Below are 15,516 nucleotides of genomic sequence, written 5' to 3'. Positions count from 1 at the left end.
TTATATCTCCGGTACCCGACATTACATTTTATGGCACACATGGCCTGGCCCGACAAAGTAACATTTACGTCATGATCTGGCCCTCGTAACAACTGAGTCTGACACCTGTGTTTCGGAGTCTTCAGATAAGGAGCTTCAGGAATGCATTCTGTGGCACTATATTTTTTCATAGCAAAAGTGATTTTTCTAAGATTCCATGCATTCTCGGCTAGAATAGAAACAGAAACTCATCCAACTGCATGTGCACGCCTTTATAGCTAATTCTGAACACAGCCCCTGAGTGCAGATCAAAAATTCCACACAATGAGGCCATGTACAGATAGAGGGATATTTCAACACAGAGTCTTGGAATGTCCGTTTTATACAGTGACCTAATATCCTGTCTATTAAAGAATTGCGTGTGCGTGTATATACACACACACACAAGTATATGTAAGATTATTAGAGAAGGAAAAAAATAAGGAAGGAAAGGATTGGTAAGAACGACTTTCCCACCAGAAAGCCGGCGTGGAGTAATGGTTAGCATACTTGGATTGGCAGGACTGGGTCCCAACCTGAATTCTATTACAGAGTTCATTGGATAATCTGAGACTACTTCTCAGGCCAATTTACATCACAAGGTTGTCATGAGAATAAAGTGGGAAGAAACCCATGCACACCATTTTGAGATCCTAAAAGTGACAGGATAGAAATGAGAGTGAGAAACAAAACCTTTCTCCCAGGTGGTGATTACTATGGGGATTCTTAGAACTTGCCGCAGCTAGGCACATCTGGGTCTATTCATTATCTGGATGATGGACCTCCTGAACATCTCAAGCAAGATATATTTATCACCTCCTGGGTCTGCCCAGTCAGCAGCTAGGTCCGGACAATTTGGAGTTGTATTCGGTTGGTGGCAGTGCAGGCCCAGGAAAGAATGCCAATCATTTCCAGTGCTGATGATGCCTGGGGCAATCTCCAAGCAGTCAATTGGGTGCCTTGGCTTAAAAACCTGCCCTGAGATGGGGGGATTGGGAGTATTGCATGTCCTAATTGTTCCTATTAGCCAGAGACAGTCCCTGTGTTATGCTAACCACCCCTGCTAATACACTATCCCCATTTTATCTTTGTGAATTGCTAGTATTTTCATCTTTCTGAGTAATGTGTCCTCCCTGGGGTCTCTAGAAGTTAAATATCTGAGCAGACGAACAGACACATCTGAGACCCAGTGTGGTGCAGTGGTTAGAGTGCCAGACTAGGATCTGGGAGACCCAGGTTCAAGTCCCAACTCTGCCACGGAAGCTTCCTGGGTGACCTTGGGCCAGTCACACAGCGCCAAACTCGGTGATGCAGTATCACAGCCAAACTCGGTGATACTGCATCCCCAAATTCTCCACAGGGATACAGTGCCATTTTAGACCCTGTTTTTTTAAAAACAAAGGGCCCATCCTGGTGGGAACCATGGTGTGTGGGGGGGAGTAGGGGCTTCTGTTTCCCCTTGTGCTATGTTCAAAAGCTGAAACAGCCACCTGTTCCGGCTCTTGAAATGGCATTGAGGGAGGAAAGGAGCCCCCGTCCCCCCACGCTGCATTCCCCAAGTGGAATCAGTCCCCTCTCTGCAGTGTTTTGACATTTTGGTGTAGTGGTTAAGTGCACGGGGACTCTAATCTGGGAGAACCAGGTTTGATTCCCCACTCCTCCACTTGCACCTGGCTGGATGGCCTTGGGCAAGCCGCAGTTCTGGCACAGCTGTTCTTGAAAAAGAGCAGTTTCTGTCAGAAGCTCTCTCCGCCCCGCCTACCTCACAGGGTATCTGTTGTGGGGTGGGGAAGGGAAAGGAGTTTGTAAACTGCTCTGAGACTCCTTTGGGTAGTGAAGGGCGGGGTATAAATCCAATCTCTTCTTCTTCTTCTTTAAACAACAGGCTCTAACATGGTATCATATATCCAAGGTTGACTTGGGGATGCAGTTTTGTCTAGACTGGCCCTCACTCTCAGCCTAACCTACCTCTCAGGGTTGTTGTGAGGATAACACAGAGGAGAGGAGTTCAATGTAAGATACTTTGGGTCCCCACTGGGAGAAAGCAGGGGCACAAATTAAGTAAGAAAATAAATAAATAAGTCTTAAATCAATTGAGCATGCCTGTAAAAGCATACCACCTGGCTGAGCACAGCCTGCCACTTTGTGTACTGCTGAGGCTCATTTAGAACCACTGCTAACGGGTATTATTATTATTATTATTATTATTATTATTATTATTATTATTCAAACACATCTTCAGCCTGAAGAAGTATCCATCGGACTTTTAAAACAACACAAGACAGACTATTGCAGAGTAAATGAATGCAACAAGGGGTAACAGGCACACCAGGGATTTGGCCACTAATCCTGAGTATGCAAATTGGAGCATGATGAATGTCCCTATTTTCACATGTGAAACACTAGAGGTCATATCATACTTGTCAGAAAAAGCAAAGGACTATGTGTTGTCCACTGCCTCAGTCTTCAGGAGGTCACCACAGATTCAGGCTGTGGTTACACGGCACAGTGATTGCGCCTTGTTCCCGCTTTAATTTAAACGGGAATATTTTGCTGCGGGTTTGGATGTCTACAGAGCCATCCACCTTACCGGCTGCTGGCCGTCCCCCTCACCCTCGTCCCCATCCGGCAGCGGCAGCAGCTGCCCCTGGGCGGCTGCGGGGCGTCCTTGTCAAACTTCTAGGCTGTCAGTTTTTCCCCCCTCTTGCTATGACTCGCAATTACCGTGCGGTGTAACCACAGCCTGTCTCTACTCATGTAGGAAGCTTTCTTCCCCTCCTTGCCATCGGCCCAGTCGCCGCCAGCCTGGTGTGCCTTCTCCTGGCGCTGCGCTGCTCGGGTGCCATCTCTGCCACCTCCTTGCCGCCCCTGTCCAGGATGCCGGAGCCCCCACCTCTCGTTCGTGCCTCCACCAGGATGCTGTAAGCACTAACATTTTTTTTAAAAAAAAACCTACAGGGAGCGGTCAGACAGCCCTATTCGCAATTATTGCGAAAGAGGGCTGTCCATATAGGTGAAATCGCACGTTCAAAGCGCAAGATCCAAGTACTCGATTTTCCCGGGGTCAGGAAAACCTGTGAGCATTGCGAGAGTGAGCCTGCTTTGGCGTGGGAGGTGGATTGGCGCATGTGAACAGAAAATGTAAATGCGGGAGGAAACAGCGGCGAATCCCGATCAAAGGGACAGTGTGACCGACCCCTCAGTCAGCATCCTTTCCTTCCTGTTATCTGATCCCGCCCCCTTTGAAGTAGAATGCTATTCAGCATCTACAACCAAAACCCACATTTTTTGCTTAATTGCGGTTAACGTCACCTGTGACCTGTGGAGGGGAAGGGGTCCAATTGCCACCAACATGCATGAGCAAGGGATGGGACACTCTGCACCCTCCCCTCTCTCTCCTCTCTCCCCCCCCCTTTGGCTAGCTGCCGCTGGGCTACTCCAGGTTCTGCGGCTGGCTGGCTGGCCTGTTGGGAGGGGTGGAGCCCCGAGGGTTTTAAATTCAAAAAACAAATTACGAGGCAGTTCCGTTCAGACACAGATCCTCAGCTCACACTCCCCTGTGCCAGATTTCCTGCAGCATCATGCAAAATCCGCAGGGAATTAACACAGAACGCAGCTGAATCCTAAAATGCAGATGTTTTGTTCAATCTGTTCTGTGATTTCAAGAATACGCAGGCCATTCAGTAATTTTAAATATTGTGTTATTTCCCAAAACTTATTAGATTCGTGTACATCGTTGTAACTGATCTTGCACTGGACACGAACCGTAATAATAAAAATTTGCAATTAAAAAAAAAACAAAAACACATGGGCCCTTCAAGCCTTTCCCATTGTTTCCAATGGGCAATCTTGTCATTCTTTTTAATGCATCCTCCTCCAAGTTAAGTGCAGACTGGTCTTTGGGGAAGGGGAAAAAGATCCCTCCCTAGGGTCCAGTGCGCAAAGGATGGAGGAGTGTGTCGAATGCCCCCCCAGCAGAGGACCTCCCCAGGCTGCCCCTCTCCCGGCCCTCCAAATTGGGTGTGCCAGGTGAAAATTAAACAGAAGCGGAAATAGGGATGGGGGAATGGGCAGAGATGACTAAAGCCACGTCAAGCAGTCTGCTTACTATGCCCTCCGAATCAGAAGCTGAAGAGCAAAAAGGTCGAGGGAGAAAGCACTTTCAGACACCCCGGGGGCAAAGCCATGATGACTGCGAAGTCACCTCTGAACGGCCATAAAACAATGCTGGATCTGGAAAGAGCTGTGATGCAGGAGGAAAGAGAGAGTAGGATGCAATTGCAGAGGGAGATTCTGCTTCCAATGTTGCTGTGGACAAACTGCAGGGGAACAGACAGGTGCAGGAAAGACCACACACTCTCTTTCTCGCACACACAAAAAAGGGGCACGTTTTCTCTCCATCTTTGAACAGTGGATGCAGGGACACTCTTCTCTGCATCTATATCCATCCTGGGTAGTTAGAATAGATTCTATTCCTGTCTCTCATCTATACTGTCTAGAATGGAGTTCCATATAATAAAGAACTCTTATTAGTTTTGAATGTGACTACTGGCTCTGTGTAACTTAGTAAGTCTGCTAGCACACACAACACTCTGTGGAAAGCCTGGTGTACTCTGCTACATTGAGGAGGAGGAGGAGGAGATTGGATTTATACCCCGCCCTTCACTACCTGGAGGAGTCGCAGAGCAGTTTACAATCCCTTCCCCTTCCCCTCCCTACAACAGACACCCTGTGAGGTAGGTGGGGCTGAGAGAGCTCTCCCAAGAACTACCCTTGAGAGAACAGCTCTGAAAGAACAGCTCTGACATAAACCAGAGAATCCAACAATATTGTCCTACCTTGCATGCTTGTCTTAAGGATTACCAAGACAATGTACGTGAGTGCTCAATGTTGTTCAAACTGTGCTATATAAAAGCTAAGCACAGCTATTTTTAACATGAATCTGGGGAATAAGCATTGTTCCAGTGACGGCTACGCGCCACAGACAGCGCAAGGCCTCCAATATCACTGTTTTGACATTTCCACATTAATCTGTTTTACTGGCTTTAAAAGCTTATTATGTTATGATCTTCTCCCCCCCCAAACAAGGTCCCATGATGCAACCTTAACAGGGCAGCTGCGTCGCTCTGCAACATAATTGCCACAAATTCTGCTGGCAGCCAGACAACATTAATGATTTTCAAGCAATTACAGAATACGGGCATTCCTCTCTCGGCCTGCAGAACAGGAGCTGTCCGGCACACTTATAGGAAGAGGGCATTATTAGTTATTACAAACGGAAAGGTTTCGACAGTGTGCACGCTGAGATACAAACAGCTGCAGAAAGCCAAACGTATTTTCAAAGCACTGCAAAATCCCATTAGGCGAGTTCAACAGATAAGCAAAGGGGTCCCCCATAATGGCTCATGTGATATTTTTATCTATATACACGAAAGGTTATTGAGCAGGAGGGGGAAATGATGGCCAAAATTACTAACTAGCAAGGCACGGAACAGAAATCATGACATGCATTCCCTTCCACGATGCCTTCCTCCAACTTAAGTAGCTCTTCCGCTATGGCTACCCAAGGTCATTTTGTGGAGCACCAGTGCGGTGCTCTGGTTAGAGTGTCAGACTAGGGTCTTGGAGACCCAGGTCCAAATCCCCGCTCTGCCATGGGAGCTTGCTGGCTGACCTGGAACCCATCATACACTCTCAGCCTAACCTACCTCGCAGGGTTGTTGTGAGGATAAAAGGGAGGCAAGGGGAACGATGTAAGCTGCTTTGGGTGCCCATTGGAGAGAAAGGCAGGGCACGAATGAATAAATGCAGTAAATAAATAAATAATGTGGAAGACAGGGGAATGATGTCCCAATTTGGGCCTCAGCTGGGAAGAAAGGCCATACAGGCCATCTCATAGTCCAACCCCCAGCTCAATGCAGGATCAGCCTAGAGCATCCCTGGCAAGTGTTTGTCCAGCCGCTGCTTAAAGACGGCCAGTGAGGGGGAGCTCACCACCTTCCTGGGCAGCTGATTCCACTCTTGAACATCATTGTCAAAAAGTTTTTCCGAAAATCCAGCTGGTACCTTCCCGCCCTTAATTTAAACCGAAGGGTGAGGGGTTCTGGCAGTCTTCATGCCTTGCTTACATAGCTAAGAGCATGGGTGTCACATTTATTTGTTATGAGGGCCGGATCTGACATAAATGAGACCTTGGTGGGCCAGGCCATGTGCGTCATAAAATGTAATGCCAGGTAGCGGAGATATAAACTTTATAAAGGACACAAACAGAAAGGTGGGTGGTTTTTTTTAACTTAAAATAAAAACGTGCTTAAAACATTAGCACTCTTGCAATATTTTGTTCATTTAACAGTGTCTGCTAACTGACACGTCTTGCTCTCAGTTATTGCATCAGAATGTCTGTGCTGTTGCAATCTTGAGGTGTGTATCTGTAAGCTGCAAACCTATGATGATGCAGCAGCAGCAGCAGCAGAACTGGAAGAAAAAGCACAGGACAGCCAGTTCCACTGTTGGTCTGTTAGAAGCCCTCTGGGGGCCTGATCTGGCCCCCGGGCCACATGTTTGACACCCCAGGCTAAGAGTACTTGGTCAATCTCTGCTGTGAGCTCTCCGAGGTCCTGCAAAGGGGACTTCAAGATCTATCTCAAGGGTCCTAAAGTTTTTTGAGCCTGTGGGCCCCTTTGGAATTCTGACACAGGGTGATGAGCGAAACTACAAGATGGCCACTGAGAGAGATGGAGCCAGCCACACACAGAGAGAAAGCTGAAGCACAGAGGACAAGAAGAGTAAATTTTAAAAATAACATGGGCAGGAGAACAGAACACTGTCATGGCAGCTGCCACTGAAGCATCATTTTAATCTGCACAGCCCTCTGATTTCCAATGGCCAATCAGAAGCCCTACTGGGCAGGAGCCCATCTGACCACACCCACTTTCTAAAAATACTTGGCGGGAGCCAGAAAAGGTATTGGCAGGTGCCACAGCACCTCTGGCCACCACACATGAGGTACCACTGATCTAGGTCCTGCTACCATCTTCCATCTGCCTGATGACCTCTGTCCAAGGTCAGTCCCTTTCAGGCCTTGCTTTGCACCTGGGCGGCTCACAGCCCTGGCTGGAACAGACAGGATCAGAAACTCCAACGGTTTAGGGCAAAGATGGTTTAGGGGTGTTATTTGCCTCTCAAACGGATGAAGTTTACTGACTACACAAGGAACAATGTGGTATGGATCCAGAAGCCCAGAACCCATGAGGAAGAAAGTCTAACAAAGACGGTAGCGCCAGCGATCCCGGGACAGAGCATTTGTTCCATTTTAGACATAAATATTACATACCTCCTGTCTCTTTCAGAAGTGGGGAAATATGCTCCATGCGGAGAGGCTTTACAAGGGAGAAGAAGTCCTGAAAAGCGTGTTCAGTACAGTTACTACCTCCCTCAGTACATCTCGCACACAATGTAATGGAAACAAAGCCAGACTTGGTTTTGAAAAGTCTCTCTCTAATTAGAGATGTTGGCTAACTGGTGGGGGGAAAGTTCTTAAAGAAGCAGAGGCAACCCTAGGAGGAGAAAGCAGCCTTGGCTAGTGGATCGGGACAGCCATTAAGGCCACAGCGGTAGAGACAGGCAGAACTGACTCGCGGGGCTGAAAGGCGGGCTAGTGCCGGAGTTTGTAATGCCCAAAGTCTGGAATGTGAATTTCTTTTGCTCGTAATGCTTGCGGGTGTTCTGAGTCGAACAACGTTTTCATGAAAAGGTCTGAATAGGCTTTGTAATGCAAAAGCAGGATTCTGCACATGCACGGAATGCATTTTGCACTTAATACAAAGAGGAGGAGGAGGAGGAGGAGGAGGAGGTTACAGATAGTTGACTTGTTCAATTCAGATAAGAAAAAATATGGTTTCAGAGAAGAGAAAAATGAAATTGAAACTGTCTGGGAGGGAGGAGGGAAAAAAGCGATTTCTACCGTATATAAAGTTTTGTTAAAATGGTATACGGAAGACGAGACGGTGAAAGAACAAATGCTTAAATGGGCAGTAAATGTTAATACTGAGATTTCTATGGATTCCTGGGAATATCTGTGGAAGAACTCGATTAAAATTTCGACCTGTACTAATGTGAAGGAGAACTGTTATAAAATGATGTACAGGTGGTATATGACACCAAAGAAAATAGCCAACATGAGTCAAAATCTTTCCAACAAGTGTTGGAAATGTAGAAAACATGAAGGTTCATTTTACCATATGTGGTGGACATGTGAAAAAGCTGTGGACTTCTGGACCAGGGTCCACAGCGAAATGCAAAAGATTCTGAAATGTTCCTTTAAGAAAGCGCCAGAAATTCTGCTCTTAGGACTTAAAATGGAAGAACTGAATATTACAAAAAGGACTCTATTTTGGTATCTGATTACAACGGCGAGACTACTCTATGCACAATGTTGGAAACAAGAAAGAATTCCAGAGTTAGAAGAATGGATACAAAAAACTTTGTTTATGGCGGAGATGGACAAAATTACAAAAAAATTGAATAACAAAGAAGATCAGGAATTCTATGAAGAGTGGAGAGACTTTAAGGTTTACCTAGAAAAGAACTGGGATGTGAAACATAACTTACTATATTTGGAACAATATTGAAGTTAGAATATGATGTTATCTTAAGTTGTGCTGGAGTGACGAGGGGGGAAGCATTGCGGGAAGCCAGGGGGAGGGAGAGAGTAAATTGGGGATATTGGTATGGGGTTAAAACTGAAATATTAACTTGAACTGATGATATGTCAATATTTTCAGGAAAAGAAAATTGTGTTCAAAAATATATATATCATATTTCACATGGCCATATTTATTTATTTATTATTTGTTGGATTTCTATACCGCCCTCCCAAAGGCTCAGGGCGGTTCACAGGCAGCAAAGCTGGAATCCAAAATACAATGAAACATACAATAAAATACAATATTTAGCCCCCAAAACCATCCTATAACACGGTGCTATATCATTCAACCGAGATGGGAATAACCATCCAGCTTTGGTGGCCAGCTATCTCAGTAGCGTCCCGCTATGCTGTCTATGACTTCTGCCTGGGCATACCTGCCCCACTTTCGTAGGGCAGCCGATGACATACTACCTCGGTGGTAGGATAGTGGCGGTGGCGGCTCCTACTCGAACGCCTGGCAGAAGAGCTCCGTCTTGCAGGCCCTGCGGAACTGCATAAGGTCCCGCAGGGCCTGGATCTCCTCTGGGAGCTCATTCCACCAGGTAGGAGCTGCCACTTCACTGACACCCTGCCTTCCTCTCCAACAAGGACCAAAAGCGGCTTATGTTGTTCTCCTCTCCTCCATTTTACCCTCACAACAGCCCTATGAGCAATGTTCCCTCTAAGCTGTGGAGCCTTGTGAGCAAATATTCCTCTTTGTGAACTACTGGCTTTAAAGTTGTGAGCAAACAATTTGGCTGCTGCATAAATTAGTTTGCTCTGGAGTCATCCTTCCTGAGTGAAGATAAAAATGTGTGAGCCGGAGGCTAAAAAACTGTGAGCTAGCTCACACTAACTCAGCTTAGAGGGAACACTGCCTATGAGGTAGGTTACTTTAAGAGTGTGTGACTCTCCCATGGTCACACCCTTGGGGTTAGGGGCACTGACGCATAGATGTAAAATCTCCAGTAACCCAACAGCAGCAACAAATCCAGCTTCATGTTAATGTTTTGTTAATACTGACATTATATTGAGTAATGATATGTGGATGTAAGGATTGAGCAAGATAATTAAAGACACTGGGTTGGATCCAAAGTTTGCTTTCCACTAATGGAAGAATGTCTGCTCCCTCCGTTGATCTCCTGGGAATGCTGTTTGGGCAGAGGGGACAGGGGGACTCCCCGCAACAACATGAGGAGCAAATCAGGAGTCAGAATGGATGGGGGAAATACAATGCCCCCTTGCATTCATGGGAAATTTAGTCTGGATCCAACCCACTAAAGTCTGTTTCTAAAAGCCTAAGTTCTGAATGTTAATTACAACACAGGAAATACAAGCAAATGCCCTCAACGAGGTATATTTAAAGGTGGCCGAACACAAGAAGAGAACCAGAAGCTATGCAATCCTGGAATTTGTTTGACTAAATGACAGGAACATCCTAGACTTCCACAAACAGTGTACTTGAGCAAACAGTTTCGAAAGAAAACGTTCTCTAAGGCTCCTTTGAAGGGCAGCGAAGAATGGGAAATCGCTTCACCAGTATTTAGAGCTGGCACACACATAACCACTGATTAAACTAGGACTCCAAAACATCTGTCGTCAAAGTCTGCTGAAGGCTCTGTCTGGAAATGCAAACTCCTAATTTTTTTTTTCTTGATTAAGGAAATGTCAGTTTACTACTGTTCTTGGGCACGAGCCATGTTTAACGAGTAGTATAATTAGAAAAATCAATGGGTGCAGTTGATTCCCAAGTCTAAAAATGTACCTTTTCCAAAAACTTGTTTCCTTGTACTCCAAGGGCCAAACTTGGGTTTTTGACGTGTTGGACCCAGCTTGGGTACCCCACAGCCCAAGCCCGTAGCCAGGATTTTTTAAAATGCGGAGCCTTTCAAAAAGTTGGGGGGCCTCCCCCCGCTTCTCCCTCAAAGCATTTAAAGGGTCCTTTTAAATGCTTTGGAGGAGAAATGGGGGCCATGCGCCTGCACTCCAAGCTGCGAAGTTGTGGCCTGGAGTGTAGGCATGTACACGGCCTCCCCCGTTTCTTCCCAAAAGTTGTGGGGCCTTGGGAGGAAGTCAGGGGGCCGGGCCCCGGAAGGCCCCACCATAGTTACAGGCCTGCCACAGCCACACAGCAGCTGAAAGGAAATGACTTTTTAAAAATAAGGGAGAATCCAAACGGGCTTGGAACACCATTGTGGTGGGAGGAAGGGCTCCTGCCACCCCCCAACCATTTCCCCTGTTTGGAAACCACTTGGTGGGGGGAGTTATTTCTTCGTTACTGATGCTCCCCTTGGAGTATTCTCAGCCTGTGAACCAGAAAACCAGTGAAATAACTCCCCTCTCTCGTGTGGGAAAATGGCTCAGGGCAGGGGAAGGCAGGAGCATTTCTTCCTCTCAGGGGTAACATTCTGAGCCCATTTGGGCTTTCCTTTATTTTTTAAAGGCCATTCGCCAGTCCCCACAGCCGCTGGGTGGCTTCGGGGAACACAGACCCAACCTGTTAAAAACCTGAATGTGTAGTTTGGCCCCAACAGTAGAACTATACATTGTATGTCATTCTGCAATTATTTTAAAAGAATGTTTAGGATCTTCTTAATCCCTTGACGTTTAAATACTGAAAATTGCCCCCTGCGTGCTGTTTGCTTGACCCATCTCTCAGTCTAAGTTTTCACCTCGGTTTAAGCTAATTAAGAGAGATCACCTCAGATCATCTTATTTGGTAAACATTCCATCCCCAAATCCTAGAAAGGCAGTCACCTCCCTACGTTTCCAGACAATGCTGACGGTCAGGGGTCATTTCCTGCAGGAGCGCACAGGAGCAGAGTTCCGGCAGTAAGGAGCCCAGGGGGCGGGCAAATGCAACAAGCCCCGCCCCCTGCTCCCAGCAGCCCTCAGTTGGGCCATGAGGAGCAAGACTGAATCAAGAACATGTCGTTTGCCTCTTGTTCTGGGGGAGGAGCCATGTTTAACGAGTAGTATAATTAGAAAAATCAATGGGTGCAGTTGATTCCCAAGTCTAAAAATGTACCTTTTCTAAAAACTTGTTTCCTTCTACTCCAAGGGCCAAACTAGGGTTTTTGACGTGTTGGACACAGATTCTGTGGACCCAGATTGGGTACCCCAGCACGGCCTCCCCCATTTCTTCCCAAAAGTTGTGGGGCAATGGGAGGAGGCCAGGGGGCCAGGCCCCGGAAAGCCCCACCATAGCTACAGGCCCGCCACAGCCACACAGCAGCTGAGAGGAAATGACTTTTAAAAAATAAGGGAGAATCCAAACGGGCTTGGAACACCATTGTGGTGGGAGGAAGGGCTCCTGCCACCCCCCAACCATTTCCCCTGTTTGGAAACCACTTGGTGGGGGGAGTTATTTCTTCGTTACTGATGCTCCCCTTGGAGTATTCTCAGCCTGTGAACCAGAAAACCAGTGAAATAACTCCCCTCTCTCGTGTGGGAAAATGGCTCAGGGCAGGGGAAGGCAGGAGCATTTCTTCCTCTCAGGGGTAACATTCTGAGCCCATTTGGGCTTTCCTTTATTTTTTAAAGGCCATTCCCCAGTCCCCACAGCCGCTGGGTGGCTTCAGGGAACACAGACCCAACCTGTTAAAAACCTGAATGTGTAGTTTGGCCCCAACAGTAGAACTATACATTGTATGTCATTCTGCAATTATTTTAAAAGAATGTTTAGGATCTTCTTAATCCCTTGACATTTAAATACTGAAAATTGCCCCCCGCGTGCTGTTTGCTTGACCCATCTCTCAATCTAAGTTTTCACCTCGGTTTAAGCTAATTAAGAGAGATCACCTCAGATCATCTTATTTGGTAAACATTCCATCCCCAAATCCTAGAAAGGCAGTCACCTCCCTACGTTTCCAGACAATGCTGACGGTCATGCTTATGGGAAAATATTCTCAAATACCGACGGCTCTACGTGTCTGTATACGTGGTGCTTCAGTTCCAGAGGACCTATTTCATCATCTGCTATTTTGCCCTATGTATACAGAAGTCAGAACTAAATTTCTTGACAATCTGTTAAAGGGACAAAACTTTGCCTCTGACTTGGATAAATTGGTCTTTTTATTACCTGATACCGATCCCTGAGCGTTCCCCCCCCCCCAATAGCTAGCAATCCAAAACAGTCCAGTGGAGCCTGAGCGGTGGGTGTTGCCTTCTGACACACTTCCGGTGATGTCAGGGGGTGTGGCATATGCAAATAAGTTATGCTAATACTATGCTAATGAGCTCCTGCACCTCTTTTTATACGAAATGACCCCTACCGACGGCGTTGCTTATGGGAAGATATTCTCAAATATCGATGGCTCTACGGGCCTGTATATGTGGTGCTTCAGTTCCAGAGGACATATTTCATTATCTCCTATTCTGTCCTATGTATACAGAAGTCAGAACTAAATTTCTTGACAATCTGTTAAAGGGACAAAACTTTGCCTCTGATTTGGATAAATTGGTCTTTTTATTATCCGATACCGATCCATTTGTTACAGAGTCTCACTCTTTGCCTTGGCTGCAAGGAGAATTAGGGCCAAGACCGCTGCTTCGGTAGATGAATCCGATGATTAACCGGATATATTTTCGAGGTTGATAATTTTACTGTATACTGATATTCGTAAAAGAACTGCATTTTACTTCTAACAATTTTTTAAACCATTGTAATTATGTTTGACCTTTTTACCACTATATTTTTAATCCCCTTTTGTGATGGCCTTTGGCTACATACAATAAATAAATGTCTGTCACAGGGGGAAATAAAAGTTGTGCTTGCATTCTTTGTACTCCCAGTGAAGGGAAGAAGAGAACAAAGGCGACAGATGATTATAAAGCCCCCTCTCCCCCCCCATGCCACAGTCTCAATTCAGACAGCAGCCTTGGCTGCTGCCTTTTTATTTATTTATTTAGCGTATGCCCTGCTTTTCTCCTCAGTGGGGACTCACAGCACCTCACAACGACATCCTCTACGCCATTTTATCCTCCCAACGACAACGCTGTGAGGTAGGCTGAGAGAGACTGACTGACCCAAAGTCACCCATCAAGTTTCCAAAGCAAGGTGGGGACTTTATCCTGAATTACCCTAACCAGGGTCTGATGCCCTAACCACTACACCACGCTGGTGCCCTTTGTTAGATAGGACCAGTGAAACTATTCCTAGATCTGTCCACCATATTCAGTCATAAGCAACAGACCTAGCCCATTTTGGAAGGACTTTGTGCTGTCTCTTAGCCTCAGACCTCAGAAGGGGTTTATAAGAGAGTCAGAGAGATAGGGAGACCAGGACACTGACTATCCTTCTTTTAGAACAAATTTAGAGTCCAGTGGCACCTTTATTCCAGGTATGAGCTTTTGTGTGCATGCACACTTTTTCAGATACTGACCAGGACCGAGCCTGCTTCTGAAAAAGTGTTGCAGGCCCACGAAAGCTCATACCTTGAATAAACCTTTGTTGGTCTTAAAGGTGCCACTGGACTCTAAATTTGGTCTACTGCTTCAGACCAACACAGCTGACTTTACTCTCTGATGCTATCCCTTTGATGTGTAGATTGCTACTCTTAGGGAAACTTCCTTCCTTCTGGTTTCATACTCCCTCTCTACTCTACCCTAAATCTCTCCATCTTGGCAGCATAAATGCAGGACATGCCTCATGTATCCATGTTAGCAAGTTAGGTTAGATTAGAAACCTATCTCTATCCTGTCTAGAATGGAGTTTCTTTAATAAATGGACTCAGTTTACAATTATAAAGAGGCTCCATGTTTAATTTTGTCTCTGGATAGTACACACACTCCAGATGAGCTTAGCTGTGCTTATGTGTCTTGAGCAGTCTGCAAACTAAATAATTCCAACAGCTCAGACAGCAGTGTTTCTCACAGTTTTGACCTGCTGTCCTAATGCACAAAGCATTGTTTTGGAGAACAGTTATCTGATAATCTCTGTAATTTTACCCAGCACAAAACAATGCATTGTTCACTCTGGCTTGTACCAAAGGGAGGCCTATCTCCACTCTCATCTTTGCAGCCTGTGAGGCAGGCACAAGAAACTCCTTAGAAATGATGCTGGTTTCTACACAGCACAAGCCGTCTCGGCACTGCCACCATTCTATTCCACATATTATTTGGGCTTAATGGACAAAAACCTTGGCTGCAGGAGCCACCAGATTTTTCCCCTGGAAAAATTCAAAAGGTCCAAGCAGCAATAAGTCTGAATTTATGTCAAGATAAGCATTTGTTGTATAGGATACTTGGGTAGTTTCAACTGGGGACCTGTTCTGTAGGAGAGTCAGGCATGAAACACTTGTTCCTAGGATCATTGATCTCATTCTGAAATGTTATTAAGAACTGGAAGCATTTTTGCATGTTAGAAACGGAGTGTTTAGATTTTTTGCTTCCCACTTTTTGCATGATTGAAATATGTGCATTGTTTTGTAAGCTATTTCATGAATGATTGTGAAAAAGCTGTTATAAAGTAAGAATAATTGTTAATCAGGAAGAAATACATTTGTATATTTTTAAACAAAAGTCGGACTGTACGAGAGTCAGGCATGAAACACTTGTGCCTAGGATCACTGATCAAATACCATCTCTATTTTTGGGGTTTTTTTGTAGTTTGTGAATCAGAATGCAATGAATACCAAATGTGCAGTTCCGCAATGTAGGCAGAAAGCACCCCGAGGCCATTTTTTTGCTTGGGAAAATGGCATTGGGGGGGGAGAAGACCCCTGTTTCCCCAGCACTGTTGTTTCAATCCAAATCGGGCTCTGCAGCACTTGGGAAATCATGCTTCCTGCAGCTGCTTGGTGGCTGTAGGG

General features: G+C 45.9%; 1 protein-coding gene across 1 annotated transcript in view; it reads right to left on the bottom strand.

Annotated features, from left to right (window-relative positions):
* FRMPD1 (FERM and PDZ domain containing 1) overlaps positions 1 to 15,516 on the bottom strand; it is a 107,417-nt gene that overhangs the window by 50,347 nt on the left and 41,554 nt on the right. The gene's annotated exons all lie outside the window — the stretch shown is intronic.

This window comes from Gekko japonicus, unplaced genomic scaffold (genome assembly GCF_001447785.1).
Source record: "Gekko japonicus isolate JY-2015 unplaced genomic scaffold, Gekko_japonicus_V1.1 scaffold2136, whole genome shotgun sequence".
Taxonomy (NCBI): Eukaryota; Metazoa; Chordata; class Lepidosauria; order Squamata; family Gekkonidae; genus Gekko; species Gekko japonicus.
This window is presented reverse-complemented; position numbering and strand designations above follow the sequence as displayed.